Below are 5,865 nucleotides of genomic sequence, written 5' to 3'. Positions count from 1 at the left end.
TTTTTTTTTTTTTTTTAGACAGTCTCCCTCTATCGCCCAGGCTGGAGTGCAGTGGCGTGATCTCGGCTTACTGCAACCTCCACCTCCAGGGTTCAAGCAATTCTCCTGCCTCAGCCTCCCTAGTAGCTGGGATTACAGGCGCGCGCCACCACCCCTGGCTAATTTTTGTACTGATATTGAACAAAACAGAATTAGGCATTAGAAAATACACTTAGGCCGAGCACGGTGGCTCATGCCTGTAATCCCAGCACTTTGGGAGGCCGAGATGGGCAGATCACGAGGTCAGGAGATCGAGACCATCCTGGCTAACACAGTGAAACCCTATTTCTAATAAAAATACAAAAAATTAGCCGGCCTGGTGGCGGGCGCCTGCAGTCCCAGCTACTCAGGAGGCTGAGGCAGGAGAATGGCATGAACCTGGGAGGCAGAGGTTGCAGTGAACAGAGATCACACCACTGCACTCCAGCCTGGGCAACACAGCCAGACTCTGTCTCATAAAAAAAAAAAAGAAAGAAAGAAAGAAAGAAAGAAAGAAAGAAAGAAAGAAAGAAAGAAAGAAAGAAAATACACTCACTCTACAAATGACGGTTTTTATATTTTGAAGAAATGACTAAGGGTGTGTGCTTAGAGTAGCCGAAATAGCTCAGTTGAGAGAGCGTTAGGCTGAAGATCTTAAAGGTCCCTGGTTCAACCCCAGGTTTCAACCAGTATATTTTGCGTTCTGCCTAGTTATCACTTCCTTATACAATACTTGCATGCCAATCCCAGAAGCATACGTATCTCCAATTTTTAGGGGTTTTTGAAAGTTTGATAAAGGTAGTGTACATGTTTGTATCACTCTCTTCTTTGTATATTCCACTGATGTCTTCTACGAAGTGCTGCCATTAAGGAAATTATTAAAAAAAAAAGACTTTAGAGAGAATCTTGCTCTGTTGCCCAGGCTGGAGTGCAACGGCATGATCTCGGCTCACTGCAACCTCTGCCTCCCGAGTTCAAGCTGTTCTTGTGTCTCAGCCTCCCAAGTAAGCTGAGATTACAGGCCCCCCGCAATCATGCCCAGCTAATTTTTGTATTTTTAGTAGGGACTGGGTTTCGCCATGTTGGTCAGGTTGGTCTTGAACTCCTGACCTCAGGTGATCCACCCGCCTCGGCCTCCAAAATTGCTGGGATTTCCGGCGTGAGCCACTGGGCCTGGCCTTATTTAAGTCTTAAACTTAGGAAGTTATTAATTTTAAAACCTAAGAAATTCCAATGTGTTATACGCTGTGGCATTTACAAGTCACTTTTGATTTGATATTATTTATATGTATTGGGTGGGGGTATTTTTAAAACATGAGAAATATAAAAAAAAGAAACATACAATGAAGTAACAATTATACTGTATGAGCATATATATGGGAATGTGCTGTATGCAAGAAACACTTTCAAATTAGAAAAACCCAGGTTTGTGTCTTGAGTCAACTCCATCATTAAACTGCTGGAAAAAGAACTTTTTTTTTCTTTCTTTTTTTTTAGGCAGGGTCTCACTCTGTCATCCAGGCTGGAGTGCAGTTATACGATCAGAGCTCACTACAGCCTCAACCTCCCTGGGCTCAAGTGGCTCCCCATGTCAGCACCCTGAGTAGGTGGGACTACAGGCAAGCACCACCATCCCTGGCTAATTTTTTTTTTTGGGTATTTTTTTTGTAGACACTGGGTTTCACCATATTGCCCACGCTGGTCTTGAAATCCTGGGTTTAAGCAATCCACCTGCCTAGGCCTCCCAAAGTACTTGGATTACAGGTGGGAGCCATTGCACCAGGCCCAGTTACAAGAACATTCTATATTTTCTGGCTGAGAAGACATTTCTTCAGCCTGGCAACCTTTTCTGGAATTTCCAAATCTTAAGCTGTTTCCATCTTTGTATCCAGGAAAAAAGAAATATATGTATTTCTATATGAATTATTCTATCAAACATTCATGAGGGGCCCTAGAATACTGAAAATGAAAACAAATGGGCAGCAAAGTCATCAAGACTCAAGTGCATATGCCCTATTTTCCCTTTTTCACTTGAACTCCTCTCTTGAAATTCTGTGTTGGGATAATAGATCTTTTTTTGGTCATTTTGATTTTTTTTCTTTCAAATTACTGGTTCAGTTTCAGTATTGCTTTTCCCTAACTTCTGCATACCCTGTGAGGAGAAAATAATCTGCAGTACTCCACCATGAGAACTGCAGCAATTTGCAAAAGGAAAATTAGTACCAAATGAGAAGCAATCTCAGGGTAGGGACATTGACTCTACAGAAACTGGGAATCAGATACTTTATCCTTTAGGTCACTGAGGCTTTCTCAACTCAGAAGCTTGTGTTTTATTTCATTAAGAAATATTTGACTAGACAAACTGTAACATTGAATGTTTTCTTGCTTAATGCAGCAATGATTCCTTTACATTCTGTTGAAATGGAAGGCCTAGGGTAATTCCAAGCATGATTTGTCTGCCATTCAATGGCTTAAAAATGAGGTTAATAATGATTTTGTAAGATGGGATGTTGTAAAGATCAAAGGAGATCATGCATAGAAATGCATTCCGTCAAGTTCATTGATGGCATGAAACTTAATTACTGGCAGATCATGCTCCATGTTCCCTGCCTCTGGGATTCTCCCAGAACAGCACCTAAATAGATAACATCATCTCTAGAAAATTTTGTCCAATCAAGAGACAATACAAGACATAAATGACAGCCATTTTGTAGTGTTACCTATTGCAGTAGTCACATTTAAAAAAATAAACAGTATTTATATTTTTATATCATTTCAATTTTTATTTTAGATTTGGGGGTACATGTGAAGGTTTGTTACAAGGGTATACTACATGATGCTGGGTAAATTGCATGACGTTTTGAGTGCAATTGATCCCATCACCCAGGTAGTAGGCACAGTACCCAAGAAGTAGCTTTTCAAGCCTTTCTGCCCTTCTTCCCACCCCTCCCCATAGTCCCCAGTGTTTGTTGTTTTCATCTTTTATGTCCAGTTTCAATAATATATTTAAACCACTTTGTATATCCGAAAACTTATTTTAAGATGCTATCAATTATAAAATTATTAGTGAGATATTTTATATTTAAAAAATAATGTTACACGTCTTTGAAATCTGGTGCATATATATATATATATATTTTTTTTTTTTTTTGAGAGGCAGTCTTGCTCTGTCACCCAGGCTGGATTGCAGTGGCATGATCTTGGCTCACTGCAACCTCTGCCTTCTGGGTTCAAGAAATTCTCCTGCCTCAGGCTCCCAAGTAGCTGGGATTACAGGCGTCCACCACCATACCTGGCTGATTTTTGTATTTTTAGTAGAGACAGGATTTCACCATGTTGGTCAGGTTGGTTTCGAACTCCTGACCTTGTGATCCACCCACCTCGGCCTCCCAAAGTACTGGGATTACAAGAGTGAGCCACTGCACCTGGCCAAATCTGATATATATTTTACACTTACAACACATCTTAACTTGGACTGGGCAGTTTCAAGTATTCAATAGCCAATGTGGTTAATGGTAACCATATTGGACAGTGCAGGTTTAAACAGATAGCTTATATATTTTTAGGTTTTCTGAATTGAGTATGTTTCACATGAGGGTGTTCTGTCTTCAGAATTAAATGTTTAATTCCTCAGAGGAATTCTGTGTTAAATCAGCTCATCCTTCAGTTTTTACACAAAAATGCGTTTCAATCATGTTGTTGGTAGTCAGAAGAGAGCTACAGATATTTAATTATTTAAAAGTCTCCCCTTTTCAAGAGGCAAACAAAAAAGCACACCTTCATGTTATGATGAATTCCAAAGAATCCAGTAGACATCCAGGTTTCTCTTTGTGCAACATGACATAATGATGGAGTGTTTCTGCAAACTGTCCTAATATTACTTCTACCGCATCAAAGAGTCAAGATAATCTCCCTAGCATTTACATGCACACACACACACCGACAGGCAGACAAATACACATGCATACATACCAGTTTTCTGTGTAACACTTCTCTTATCTCTTATTCAGTGAAACCTAGCATTCAGTGCTTCCTATTTTTATTCTAGAAATTCCATCAGCCAACCGAAAGGACAAGCCTGCCACGTAACCTGCTATTTTCTGCCAATTTAAAAAGGGATCAACATTATTTTATGAATGTTGGCAAAGGCTCATATATAGGTAAATCAGAATGAGAAAGAGTTAATAGTCACTAGAAATTTGTTGTCAGGAAATTGATTTTCTTCTCATCTTCTTATGTAGTTCAAAGAACACAGTCCTAATCATGATAAATAATGGTAAATACCAGGGTTCAAGAACATAGAGGAGCAAATTTTTTTTTAACAAATATCATGAATAGGTTTGTAATTCCCAAATCTAAAAGGACCCTTTTTAGTCTTTATCCACCGTCCGTGCAATGTTTCCACTACTACTAATACAAATCCCAGGCTGGAGACAGAGTCAATTGCCTGAGTTCTCTGTGTAACATCCTCACAGTGTGCCCCACAGACACACTGAATTGAGCATGAGCCAAGCTAACTTATCGTCTTCATCTTCCAATCTTTCACCCATTCCTTAAAGAGTTGTTAAAAACTCCCCTTTTCTGCACCTCCTTCTGTTTGGTAATAGCCTGTTTGTTTTTCTGAAGCACTTTCCCCCTCTACCTCTTAAATCCTGTTTCTACTTATTTTTGATCTCACCCTCATAATTCAACACTTCTGGTCATCCCCAGAGGTGTTGTTTCACTCACACCTTATGAATTTTTCTTTTCTTTTCTTTTTGTTTCTGTTACAGGGTCTCACTCCATCACCCAGGCTGGAGTGCAGTGGAGTGATCATAGCTCCCTGCAGCCTCCAGCTCCCGAGGTCAAGCGATCCTCCTGCCTCAGCCTCTGGAAGAGCTGTGAGTACAGGCGCAGGACACCATGCCAGCTAAAGACCCTTATGATGAAATGTTGAGTGCATCTCTCTCAGGTTTTCTTCTGACTGTGACTTTCCTCAATCAAATCTAACCTTTAATATTCCAGCTGAGTAAACGACAAATATGAAGTATTTTAGGTAAGAAAAAGCTGAATTTCAATAGCTTTGTGTCATCTCTGAAAGAAATCAAAAGAATGAAAAACCAGAATTTGATTCCTTGCCAAGCATAACAGAAGAAGGAGGTCCTAACAACTCAACATTTTAAAGCCACAATGGAAACTTCTTGTGGCGGCTATCTGACACTTTTCTAATATTTTGCTTTCAATTTCAAGTCCTATACAGTATACTAAAGAATCTGTGTCCTCTCATTAGTACCTACTATCTTCTTCTCAGAGCAGCTCTTCTCAGAGCAGACGCTCCATAATACCACTGCTACCAGCATGCTCACGGAGCCAGTCTCAGAAAATGAAATTTACCTCCTGAAAATTATTATAAAAAGGCCCTTCAGGAAGGGAGTGTGGCTCAGAGGTAGAGTGCATGCTTTGCATGTATGAGGCCCCCGGTTCGATACCCGGCACCCCCAAATGGTGGTTTTGCTCTGGCAGTGCTCAAACCTAATTCTCAAGCAACATAGCCTTCGGCCTCTTCACCTTTTTCTATCCTATTTCTGCACGTATACAGAGTAAAAACGTAATCCAATGGATTACCTTCACTTATCTTCCATCTCTATACTGTAAGCCTGGACATCACCTAAGGCGATTGCGATGGCAGAAGGAAGAGGAGAAAGAAATGAGGGGGAAAAAGGAATGAGGTCCCAACAGGGTCTCTTGAACGCAAACAAAAGCGTGCGCATCCACAGGCGGCTCACTTTGCCTGCAGTTTTGTACTATGATTAAAGAGAAGTTTTGTACTATGATTAACTGAGAAGAAGAAGGGGAGAAAAGTGCCCC

At 40.4% G+C, this 5,865-nt stretch overlaps 1 non-coding gene across 1 annotated transcript; it reads left to right on the top strand.

Annotated features, from left to right (window-relative positions):
• Nucleotides 1–5,426: 5,426 nt before the first annotated feature.
• Nucleotides 5,427–5,498, top strand: TRNAA-UGC (transfer RNA alanine (anticodon UGC)). Its single transcript has one exon. It is a non-coding gene; the product is annotated as a tRNA-Ala (tRNA).
• The last annotated feature ends 367 nt before the right edge of the window (nt 5,499–5,865 follow it).

This window comes from Hylobates moloch, unplaced genomic scaffold (assembly GCF_009828535.3).
Source record: "Hylobates moloch isolate HMO894 unplaced genomic scaffold, HMol_V3 SCAFFOLD_4096, whole genome shotgun sequence".
NCBI classification, from domain to species: Eukaryota; Metazoa; Chordata; class Mammalia; order Primates; family Hylobatidae; genus Hylobates; species Hylobates moloch.
This window is presented reverse-complemented; position numbering and strand designations above follow the sequence as displayed.